Below are 14,949 nucleotides of genomic sequence, written 5' to 3'. Positions count from 1 at the left end.
TCACAGACTATCACAGACACTCTTTCACAGTCTCCCACACACTCTCACATACTCTCTCACAGACTCTCTCAGACTCTCTCTCACAGACTCTCTCTCACAGACTCTCTCACACAGACACTCTCACAGTCACTTTCATACACTCACAGAGACACTCTCACAGACACTGTCACAGACTGTCTCTCACAGACTCTCTCTCACAGACACTCTCTCACAGACTTTCTCTCACAGACTCTCTCTCACAGACACTCTCATAGACACTCTTACAGACACTCTCTCACAGACTCTATCTCACAGACAGACTCTCACAGTCTATCACAAACACTCTCTCACAGACACTCTCTCACAGACACTCTCTCACACAGATACTCTCTCATAGACACTCTCTCACAGACTCACTCTCACAGACACTCTCTCATAGACACTCTCTCACAGACACTCTCTCACACTCTCACAGACTCTCACAGACACTCTCTTACAGACTCTCGCTCACAGACTCTCTCACAGACACTCTCACAGACTCCCTCTCACAGACTTTCTCTCACAGACTCTCTCTCACAGACACTCTCACAGACACTCTCACAGACACACTCTCATAGACACTCTCACAGACACTCTCTCAAAGATTCTTACAGACTCTCTCACACAGACACTCTCTCACATACACTCTCACATACACTCTCACAGACACTCTCACAGACACTCTCACACAGACACTCTCACAGACACTCTCACAGACTGTCTCTCACAGACTCTCTCTCACAGCCACTCTCTCACAGACTTTCTCTCACAGACAGACTCTCACAGTCTATCACAAACACTCTCTCACAGACACTCTCTCACAGACACTTTCTCACAAACTCTCACACAGACACTCTCTCACAGACACTCTCTCACAGACTCACTCTCACAGACACTCTCTCACAGACACTCTCTCACAGACTCACTCTCACAGACTCACTCTCACAGACACTCTCACAGACACATTCAGACACTCACAGACACTCTCTCACAGACACTCTCTCAAAGACACTCTCTCACAGACACTCTCTCACAGACACTCTCACAGACACTCTCTCACAGAAACTCTCTCACACTCTCTCACAGCCATTCTCTCACAGACTCTCACAGCCACTCTCTCACAGACTCTTGCTCACAGACACTCTCTCACAGACACTCTCTCACAGACTCTCTCTCACAGACACTCTCTCACAGACCCTCCTTCACAGACACTCACAGACAGACTCTCACATACTCTCACAGACACTCTCACAGATACTCTCACAGACTCTCTCTCACATACTCTCTCTCACAGATGCTCTCTCACAGACTCTCGCTCACAGACACTCTCACAGACTATCACTGATACTCTCTCACAGAAACTCTCTCACACTCTCTCACAGACATTCTCTCACAGACTCTCACAGCCACTCTCTCACAGACTCTTGCTCACAGACACTCTCTCACAGACACTCTCTCACAGACACTCTCTCACAGATTCACTCTCACATACTCTCTCACAGACACTCTCTCACAGACTCACTCTCACAGACTCACTCTCACAGACTCACTCTCACAGACACTCTCACACACTCTCTCACAGACACTCTCACAGACAGTCTCTCACAGAAACTCTCTCACACTCTCTCACAGACATTCTCTCACAGACTCTCACAGCCACTCTCTCACAGACTCTTGCTCACAGACACTCTCTCACAGACACTCTCTCACAGTCTCTCTCTCACAGACACTCTCTCACAGACCCTCCTTCACAGACACTCATAGACAGACTCTCACATACTCTCACAGACACTCTCACAGATACTCTCACAGACTCTCTCTCACATACTCTCTCTCACAGATGCTCTCTCACAGACTCTCGCTCACAGACACTCTCACAGACTATCACTGACACTCTCTCACAGAAACTCTCTCACACTCTCTCATAGACATTCTCTCACAGACTCTCACAGCCACTCTCTCACAGACTCTTGCTCACAGACACTCTCTCACAGACACTCTCTCACAGACACTCTCTCACAGATTCACTCTCACATACTCTCTCACAGACACTCTCTCACAGACTCACTCTCACAGACTCACTCTCACAGACTCACTCTCACAGACACTCTCACAGACACTCTCACAGACACTTTCATACACTCACAGACACTCTCTCACAGACACTCTCTCACAGACTTTCACACAGATACTCTCTCACAGACACTCTCTCACAGACTCACTCTTACAGACACTCTCTCATAGACACTCTCTCACAGGCACTCTCTCACACTCTCACAGACTCTCACAGACACTCTCTCACAGACTCTCGCTCACAGACTCTCTCACAGACACTCTCACAGACTCCCTCTCACAGACTTTCTCTCACAGACTCTCTCTCACAGACACTCTCACAGACACACTCTCACAGACACTCTCACAGACACTCTCTCAAAGATTCTCACAGACTCTCTCATACAGACACTCTCTCACATACACTCTCACAGACACTCTCACAGACACTCTCATAGATACTCTCACAGACACTCTCACACAGACACTCTCACAGACACTCTCACAGACTCTCTCTCACAGACTCTCTCTCACAGACACTCTCTCACAGACTTTCTCTCACAGACTCTCTCTCACAGACACTCTCATAGACACTCTTACAGACACTCTCTCACAGACTCTCTCTCACAGACAGACTCTCACAGTCTATCACAAACACTCTCTCACAGACACTCTCTCACAGCCACTCTCTCACAGACACTCACAGAGACACTCTCTCACAGACACTCTCTCACAGACTCACTCTCACAGACACTCTCTCACAGACACTCTCTCACAGACTCACTCTCACAGACTCACTCTCACAGACACTCTTACAGACACTTTCAGACACTCACAGACACTCTCTCACAGACACTCTCTCACAGACTCACACTCACAGACACTCTCTCACAGACACTCTCTCACAGACACTCTCTCACAGACACTCTCACAGACTCACTCTCACATACTCTCTCACAGACACTCTCTCACAGACACTCTCTCACAGACTCACTCTCACAGACTCACTCTCACAGACACTCTCACAGACACTTTCAGACACTCACAGACACTCTCTCATAGACACTCTCTCACATACACTCTCTCACAGACTCTCTCTCACAGACTCTCTCTCACAGACACTCTCATAGACACTCTCACAGATACTCTCTCACTGACACCCTCTCACAGACACAGACAGACTCTCACAAACACTATCACAGACACTTTCATACACTCACAGACACTCACTCACAGACACTCTCTCACAGACACTCTCTCACAGACTCACTCTCACAGACTCACTCTCACAGACACTCTCACACACTCTCTCACAGACACTCTCACAGACAGTCTCTCACAGAAACTATCTCACACTCTCTCACAGACATTCTCTCACAGACTCTCACAGCCACTCTCTCATAGACTCTTGCTCACAGACACTCTCTCACAGACACTCTCTCACAGACTCTCTCTCACAGACACTCTCTCACAGACCCTCCTTCACAGACACTCACAGACAGACTCTCACATACTCTCACAGACACTCTCACAGATACTCTCACAGACTCTCTCTCACATACTCTCTCTCACAGATGCTCTCTCACAGACTCTCGCTCACAGACACTCTCACAGACTATCACTGATACTCTCTCACAGAAACTCTCTCACACTCTCTCACAGACATTCTCTCACAGACTCTCACAGCCACTCTCTCACAGACTCTTGCTCACAGACACTCTCTCACAGACACTCTCTCACAGACACTCTCTCACAGATTCACTCTCACATACTCTCTCACAGACACTCTCTCACAGACTCACTCTCACAGACTCACTCTCACAGACTCACTCTCACAGACACTCTCACACACTCTCTCACAGACACTCTCACAGACAGTCTCTCACAGAAACTCTCTCACACTCTCTCACAGACATTCTCTCACAGACTCTCACAGCCACTCTCTCACAGACTCTTGCTCACAGACACTCTCTCACAGACACTCTCTCACAGTCTCTCTCTCACAGACACTCTCTCACAGACCCTCCTTCACAGACACTCATAGACAGACTCTCACATACTCTCACAGACACTCTCACAGATACTCTCACAGACTCTCTCTCACATACTCTCTCTCACAGATGCTCTCTCACAGACTCTCGCTCACAGACACTCTCACAGACTATCACTGACACTCTCTCACAGAAACTCTCTCACACTCTCTCATAGACATTCTCTCACAGACTCTCACAGCCACTCTCTCACAGACTCTTGCTCACAGACACTCTCTCACAGACACTCTCTCACAGACACTCTCTCACAGATTCACTCTCACATACTCTCTCACAGACACTCTCTCACAGACTCACTCTCACAGACTCACTCTCACAGACTCACTCTCACAGACTCACTCTCACAGACACTCTCACAGACACTCTCACAGACACTTTCATACACTCACAGACACTCTCTCACAGACACTCTCTCACAGACTCTCACACAGATACTCTCTCACAGACACTCTCTCACAGACTCACTCTTACAGACACTCTCTCATAGACACTCTCTCACAGACACTCTCTCACACTCTCACAGACTCTCACAGACACTCTCTCACAGACTCTCGCTCACAGACTCTCTCACAGACACTCTCACAGACTCCCTCTCACAGACTTTCTCTCACAGACTCTCTCTCACAGACACTCTCACAGACACACTCTCACAGACACTCTCACAGACACTCTCTCAAAGATTCTCACAGACTCTCTCACACAGACACTCTCTCACATACACTCTCACAGACACTCTCACAGACACTCTCATAGATACTCTCATAGACACTCTCACACAGACACTCTCACAGACACTCTCACAGACTCTCTCTCACAGACTCTCTCTCACAGACACTCTCTCACAGACTTTCTCTCACAGACTCTCTCTCACAGACACTCTCATAGACACTCTTACAGACACTCTCTCACAGACTCTCTCTCACAGACAGACTCTCACAGTCTATCACAAACACTCTCTCACAGACACTCTCTCACAGCCACTCTCTCACAGACTCTCACAGAGACACTCTCTCACAGACACTCTCTCACAGACTCACTCTCACAGACACTCTCTCACAGACACTCTCTCACAGACTCACTCTCACAGACTCACTCTCACAGACACTCTCACAGACACTTTCAGACACTCACAGACACTCTCTCACAGACACTCTCTCACAGACTCACACTCACAGACACTCTCTCACAGACACTCTCTCACAGACACTCTCTCACAGACACTCTCACAGACTCACTCTCACATACTCTCTCACAGACACTCTCACAGACACTCTCTCACAGACTCACTCTCACAGACTCACTCTCACAGACACTCTCACAGACACTTTCAGACACTCACAGACACTCTCTCATAGACACTCTCTCACATACACTCTCTCACAGACTCTCTCTCACAGACTCTCTCTCACAGACACTCTCATAGACACTCTCACAGATACTCTCTCACTGACACCCTCTCACAGACACAGACAGACTCTCACAAACACTATCACAGACACTTTCATACACTCACAGACACTCACTCACAGACACTCTCTCACAGACACTCTCTCACAGACTCACTCTCACAGACTCACTCTCACAGACACTCTCACACACTCTCTCACAGACACTCTCACAGACAGTCTCTCACAGAAACTATCTCACACTCTCTCACAGACATTCTCTCACAGACTCTCACAGCCACTCTCTCACAGACTCTTGCTCACAGACACTCTCTCACAGACACTCTCTCACAGACTCTCTCTCACAGACACTCTCTCACAGACCCTCCTTCACAGACACTCACAGACAGACTCTCACATACTCTCACAGACACTCTCACAGATACTCTCACAGACTCTCTCTCACAGATGCTCTCTCACAGACTCTCGCTCACAGACACTCTCACAGACTATCACTGATACTCTCTCACAGAAACTCTCTCACACTCTCTCACAGACATTCTCTCACAGACTCTCACAGCCACTCTCTCACAGACTCTTGCTCACAGACACTCTCTCACAGACACTCTCTCACAGACACTCTCTCACAGATTCACTCTCACATACTCTCTCACAGACACTCTCTCACAGACTCACTCTCACAGACTCACTCTCACAGACTCACTCTCACAGACACTCTCACACACTCTCTCACAGACACTCTCACAGACAGTCTCTCACAGAAACTCTCTCACACTCTCTCACAGACATTCTCTCACAGACTCTCACAGCCACTCTCTCACAGACTCTTGCTCACAGACACTCTCTCACAGACACTCTCTCACAGTCTCTCTCTCACAGACACTCTCTCACAGACCCTCCTTCACAGACACTCATAGACAGACTCTCACATACTCTCACAGACACTCTCACAGATACTCTCACAGACTCTCTCTCACATACTCTCTCTCACAGATGCTCTCTCACAGACTCTCGCTCACAGACACTCTCACAGACTATCACTGACACTCTCTCACAGAAACTCTCTCACACTCTCTCATAGACATTCTCTCACAGACTCTCACAGCCACTCTCTCACAGACTCTTGCTCACAGACACTCTCTCACAGACACTCTCTCACAGACACTCTCTCACAGATTCACTCTCACATACTCTCTCACAGACACTCTCTCACAGACTCACTCTCACAGACTCACTCTCACAGACTCACTCTCACAGACTCACTCTCACAGACACTCTCACAGACACTCTCACAGACACTTTCATACACTCACAGACACTCTCTCACAGACACTCTCTCACAGACTCTCACACAGATACTCTCTCACAGACACTCTCTCACAGACTCACTCTTACAGACACTCTCTCATAGACACTCTCTCACAGACACTCTCTCACACTCTCACAGACTCTCACAGACACTCTCTCACAGACTCTCGCTCACAGACTCTCTCACAGACACTCTCACAGACTCACTCTCACAGACTTTCTCTCACAGACTCTCTCTCACAGACACTCTCACAGACACACTCTCACAGACACTCTCACAGACACTCTCTCAAAGATTCTCACAGACTCTCTCACACAGACACTCTCTCACATACACTCTCACAGACACTCTCACAGACACTCTCATAGATACTCTCATAGACACTCTCACACAGACACTCTCACAGACACTCTCACAGACTCTCTCTCACAGACTCTCTCTCACAGACACTCTCTCACAGACTTTCTCTCACAGACTCTCTCTCACAGACACTCTCATAGACACTCTTACAGACACTCTCTCACAGACTCTCTCTCACAGACAGACTCTCACAGTCTATCACAAACACTCTCTCACAGACACTCTCTCACAGCCACTCTCTCACAGACTCTCACAGAGACACTCTCTCACAGACACTCTCTCACAGACTCACTCTCACAGACACTCTCTCACAGACACTCTCTCACAGACTCACTCTCACAGACTCACTCTCACAGACACTCTCACAGACACTTTCAGACACTCACAGACACTCTCTCACAGACACTCTCTCACAGACTCACACTCACAGACACTCTCTCATAGACACTCTCTCACAGACACTCTCTCACAGACACTCTCACAGACTCACTCTCACATACTCTCTCACAGACACTCTCTCACAGACACTCTCTCACAGACTCACTCTCACAGACTCACTCTCACAGACACTCTCACAGACACTTTCAGACACTCTCTCATAGACACTCTCTCACATACACTCTCTCACAGACTCTCTCTCACAGACTCTCTCTCACAGACACTCTCATAGACACTCTCACAGATACTCTCTCACTGACACCCTCTCACAGACACAGACAGACTCTCACAAACACTATCACAGACACTTTCATACACTCACAGACACTCACTCACAGACACTCTCTCACAGACACTCTCTCACAGACTCACTCTCACAGACTCACTCTCACAGACACTCTCACACACTCTCTCACAGACACTCTCACAGACAGTCTCTCACAGAAACTATCTCACACTCTCTCACAGACATTCTCTCACAGACTCTCACAGCCACTCTCTCACAGACTCTTGCTCACAGACACTCTCTCACAGACACTCTCTCACAGACTCTCTCTCACAGACACTCTCTCACAGACCCTCCTTCACAGACACTCACAGACAGACTCTCACATACTCTCACAGACACTCTCACAGATACTCTCACAGACTCTCTCTCACATACTCTCTCTCACAGATGCTCTCTCACAGACTCTCGCTCACAGACACTCTCACAGACTATCACTGATACTCTCTCACAGAAACTCTCTCACACTCTCTCACAGACATTCTCTCACAGACTCTCACAGCCACTCTCTCACAGACTCTTGCTCACAGACACTCTCTCACAGACACTCTCTCACAGACACTCTCTCACAGATTCACTCTCACATACTCTCTCACAGACACTCTCTCACAGACTCACTCTCACAGACTCACTCTCACAGACTCACTCTCACAGACACTCTCACACACTCTCTCACAGACACTCTCACAGACAGTCTCTCACAGAAACTCTCTCACACTCTCTCACAGACATTCTCTCACAGACTCTCACAGCCACTCTCTCACAGACTCTTGCTCACAGACACTCTCTCACAGACACTCTCTCACAGTCTCTCTCTCACAGACACTCTCTCACAGACCCTCCTTCACAGACACTCATAGACAGACTCTCACATACTCTCACAGACACTCTCACAGATACTCTCACAGACTCTCTCTCACATACTCTCTCTCACAGATGCTCTCTCACAGACTCTCGCTCACAGACACTCTCACAGACTATCACTGACACTCTCTCACAGAAACTCTCTCACACTCTCTCATAGACATTCTCTCACAGACTCTCACAGCCACTCTCTCACAGACTCTTGCTCACAGACACTCTCTCACAGACACTCTCTCACAGACACTCTCTCACAGATTCACTCTCACATACTCTCTCACAGACACTCTCTCACAGACTCACTCTCACAGACTCACTCTCACAGACTCACTCTCACAGACTCACTCTCACAGACACTCTCACAGACACTCTCACAGACACTTTCATACACTCACAGACACTCTCTCACAGACACTCTCTCACAGACTCTCACACAGATACTCTCTCACAGACATTCTCTCACAGACTCACTCTTACAGACACTCTCTCATAGACACTCTCTCACAGACACTCTCTCACACTCTCACAGACTCTCACAGACACTCTCTCACAGACTCTCGCTCACAGACTCTCTCACAGACACTCTCACAGACTCCCTCTCACAGACTTTCTCTCACAGACTCTCTCTCACAGACACTCTCACAGACACACTCTCACAGACACTCTCACAGACACTCTCACAGACACTCTCTCAAAGATTCTCACAGACTCTCTCACACAGACACTCTCTCACATACACTCTCACAGACACTCTCATAGACACTCTCTCACATACACTCTCTCACAGACTCTCTCTCACAGACTCTCTCTCACAGACACTCTCATAGACACTCTCACAGATACTCTCTCACTGACACCCTCTCACAGACACAGACAGACTCTCACAAACACTATCACAGACACTTTCATACACTCACAGACACTCACTCACAGACACTCTCTCACAGACACTCTCTCACAGACTCACTCTCACAGACTCACTCTCACAGACACTCTCACACACTCTCTCACAGACACTCTCACAGACAGTCTCTCACAGAAACTATCTCACACTCTCTCACAGACATTCTCTCACAGACTCTCACAGCCACTCTCTCACAGACTCTTGCTCACAGACACTCTCTCACAGACACTCTCTCACAGACTCTCTCTCACAGACACTCTCTCACAGACCCTCCTTCACAGACACTCACAGACAGACTCTCACATACTCTCACAGACACTCTCACAGATACTCTCACAGACTCTCTCTCACAGATGCTCTCTCACAGACTCTCGCTCACAGACACTCTCACAGACTATCACTGATACTCTCTCACAGAAACTCTCTCACACTCTCTCACAGACATTCTCTCACAGACTCTCACAGCCACTCTCTCACAGACTCTTGCTCACAGACACTCTCTCACAGACACTCTCTCACAGACACTCTCTCACAGATTCACTCTCACATACTCTCTCACAGACACTCTCTCACAGACTCACTCTCACAGACTCACTCTCACAGACTCACTCTCACAGACACTCTCACACACTCTCTCACAGACACTCTCACAGACAGTCTCTCACAGAAACTCTCTCACACTCTCTCACAGACATTCTCTCACAGACTCTCACAGCCACTCTCTCACAGACTCTTGCTCACAGACACTCTCTCACAGACACTCTCTCACAGTCTCTCTCTCACAGACACTCTCTCACAGACCCTCCTTCACAGACACTCATAGACAGACTCTCACATACTCTCACAGACACTCTCACAGATACTCTCACAGACTCTCTCTCACATACTCTCTCTCACAGATGCTCTCTCACAGACTCTCGCTCACAGACACTCTCACAGACTATCACTGACACTCTCTCACAGAAACTCTCTCACACTCTCTCATAGACATTCTCTCACAGACTCTCACAGCCACTCTCTCACAGACTCTTGCTCACAGACACTCTCTCACAGACACTCTCTCACAGACACTCTCTCACAGATTCACTCTCACATACTCTCTCACAGACACTCTCTCACAGACTCACTCTCACAGACTCACTCTCACAGACTCACTCTCACAGACTCACTCTCACAGACACTCTCACAGACACTCTCACAGACACTTTCATACACTCACAGACACTCTCTCACAGACACTCTCTCACAGACTCTCACACAGATACTCTCTCACAGACACTCTCTCACAGACTCACTCTTACAGACACTCTCTCATAGACACTCTCTCACAGACACTCTCTCACACTCTCACAGACTCTCACAGACACTCTCTCACAGACTCTCGCTCACAGACTCTCTCACAGACACTCTCACAGACTCACTCTCACAGACTTTCTCTCACAGACTCTCTCTCACAGACACTCTCACAGACACACTCTCACAGACACTCTCACAGACACTCTCTCAAAGATTCTCACAGACTCTCTCACACAGACACTCTCTCACATACACTCTCACAGACACTCTCACAGACACTCTCATAGATACTCTCATAGACACTCTCACACAGACACTCTCACAGACACTCTCACAGACTCTCTCTCACAGACTCTCTCTCACAGACACTCTCTCACAGACTTTCTCTCACAGACTCTCTCTCACAGACACTCTCATAGACACTCTTACAGACACTCTCTCACAGACTCTCTCTCACAGACAGACTCTCACAGTCTATCACAAACACTCTCTCACAGACACTCTCTCACAGCCACTCTCTCACAGACTCTCACAGAGACACTCTCTCACAGACACTCTCTCACAGACTCACTCTCACAGACACTCTCTCACAGACACTCTCTCACAGACTCACTCTCACAGACTCACTCTCACAGACACTCTCACAGACACTTTCAGACACTCACAGACACTCTCTCACAGACACTCTCTCACAGACTCACACTCACAGACACTCTCTCACAGACACTCTCTCACAGACACTCTCTCACAGACACTCTCACAGACTCACTCTCACATACTCTCTCACAGACACTCTCTCACAGACACTCTCTCACAGACTCACTCTCACAGACTCACTCTCACAGACACTCTCACAGACACTTTCAGACACTCTCTCATAGACACTCTCTCACATACACTCTCTCACAGACTCTCTCTCACAGACTCTCTCTCACAGACACTCTCATAGACACTCTCACAGATACTCTCTCACTGACACCCTCTCACAGACACAGACAGACTCTCACAAACACTATCACAGACACTTTCATACACTCACAGACACTCACTCACAGACACTCTCTCACAGACACTCTCTCACAGACTCACTCTCACAGACTCACTCTCACAGACACTCTCACACACTCTCTCACAGACACTCTCACAGACAGTCTCTCACAGAAACTATCTCACACTCTCTCACAGACATTCTCTCACAGACTCTCACAGCCACTCTCTCACAGACTCTTGCTCACAGACACTCTCTCACAGACACTCTCTCACAGACTCTCTCTCACAGACACTCTCTCACAGACCCTCCTTCACAGACACTCACAGACAGACTCTCACATACTCTCACAGACACTCTCACAGATACTCTCACAGACTCTCTCTCACATACTCTCTCTCACAGATGCTCTCTCACAGACTCTCGCTCACAGACACTCTCACAGACTATCACTGATACTCTCTCACAGAAACTCTCTCACACTCTCTCACAGACATTCTCTCACAGACTCTCACAGCCACTCTCTCACAGACTCTTGCTCACAGACACTCTCTCACAGACACTCTCTCACAGACACTCTCTCACAGATTCACTCTCACATACTCTCTCACAGACACTCTCTCACAGACTCACTCTCACAGACTCACTCTCACAGACTCACTCTCACAGACACTCTCACACACTCTCTCACAGACACTCTCACAGACAGTCTCTCACAGAAACTCTCTCACACTCTCTCACAGACATTCTCTCACAGACTCTCACAGCCACTCTCTCACAGACTCTTGCTCACAGACACTCTCTCACAGACACTCTCTCACAGTCTCTCTCTCACAGACACTCTCTCACAGACCCTCCTTCACAGACACTCATAGACAGACTCTCACATACTCTCACAGACACTCTCACAGATACTCTCACAGACTCTCTCTCACATACTCTCTCTCACAGATGCTCTCTCACAGACTCTCGCTCACAGACACTCTCACAGACTATCACTGACACTCTCTCACAGAAACTCTCTCACACTCTCTCATAGACATTCTCTCACAGACTCTCACAGCCACTCTCTCACAGACTCTTGCTCACAGACACTCTCTCACAGACACTCTCTCACAGACACTCTCTCACAGATTCACTCTCACATACTCTCTCACAGACACTCTCTCACAGACTCACTCTCACAGACTCACTCTCACAGACTCACTCTCACAGACTCACTCTCACAGACTCACTCTCACAGACACTCTCACAGACACTCTCACAGACACTTTCATACACTCACAGACACTCTCTCACAGACACTCTCTCACAGACTCTCACACAGATACTCTCTCACAGACATTCTCTCACAGACTCACTCTTACAGACACTCTCTCATAGACACTCTCTCACAGACACTCTCTCACACTCTCACAGACTCTCACAGACACTCTCTCACAGACTCTCGCTCACAGACTCTCTCACAGACACTCTCACAGACTCCCTCTCACAGACTTTCTCTCACAGACTCTCTCTCACAGACACTCTCACAGACACACTCTCACAGACACTCTCACAGACACTCTCACAGACACTCTCTCAAAGATTCTCACAGACTCTCTCACACAGACACTCTCTCACATACACTCTCACAGACACTCTCATAGATACTCTCACAGACACTCTCACACAGACACTCTCACAGACACTCTCACAGACTCTCTCTCACAGACTCTCTCTCACAGACACTCTCTCACAGACTTTCTCTCACAGACTCTCTCTCACAGACACTCTCATAGACACTCTTACAGACACTCTCTCACAGACTCTCTCTCACAGACAGACTCTCACAGTCTATCACAAACACTCTCTCACAGACACTCTCTCACAGCCACTCTCTCACAGACTCTCACAGAGACACTCTCTCACAGACACTCTCTCACAGACTCACTCTCACAGACACTCTCTCACAGACACTCTCTCACAGACTCACTCTCACAGACTCACTCTCACAGACACTCTCACAGACACTTTCAGACACTCACAGACACTCTCTCACAGACACTCTCTCACAGACACTCTCTCACAGACTCACACTCACAGACACTCTCTCACAGACACTCTCTCACAGACACTCTCACAGACTCACTCTCACATACTCTCTCACAGACACTCTCTCACAGACACTCTCTCACAGACTCACTCTCACAGACTCACTCACAGACACTCTCACAGACACTTTCAGACACTCACAGACACTCTCTCATAGACACTCTCTCACATACACTCTCTCACAGACTCTCTCTCACAGACTCTCTCTCACAGACACTCTCATAGACACTCTCACAGATACTCTCTCACTGACACCCTCTCACACACACAGACAGACTCTCACAAACACTATCACAGACACTTTCATACACTCACAGACACTCACTCACAGACACTCTCTCACAGACACTCTCTCACAGACTCTCACAGCCACTCTCTCACAGACTCTTGCTCACAGACACTCTCTCACAGACACTCTCTCACAGACTCTCTCTCACAGACACTCTCTCACAGACCCTCCTTCACAGACACTCACAGACAGACTCTCACATACTCTCACAGACACTCTCACAGATACTCTCACAGACTCTCTCTCACATACTCTCTCTCACAGATGCTCTCTCACAGACTCTCGCTCACAGACACTCTCACAGACTATCACTGATACTCTCTCACAGAAACTCTCTCACACTCTCTCACATTCTCTCACAGACTCTCACAGCCACTCTCTCACAGACTCTTGCTCACAGACTCTTGCTCACAGACACTCTCTCACAGACACTCTCTCACAGACACTCTCTCACAGATTCACTCTCACATACTCTCTCACAGACACTCTCTCACAGACTCACTCTCACAGACTCACTCTCACAGACTCACTCTCACAGACACTCTCACAGACACTTTCATACACTCACAGACACTCTCTCACAGACACTCTCTCACA

The sequence above is a fragment of the Triturus cristatus genome, chromosome 1_1, assembly GCF_964204655.1.
Source record: "Triturus cristatus chromosome 1_1, aTriCri1.1, whole genome shotgun sequence".
Taxonomy (NCBI): Eukaryota; Metazoa; Chordata; class Amphibia; order Caudata; family Salamandridae; genus Triturus; species Triturus cristatus.
The sequence above is the reverse complement of the archived record's forward strand: the minus strand, read 5'-3'. Positions refer to the sequence as shown.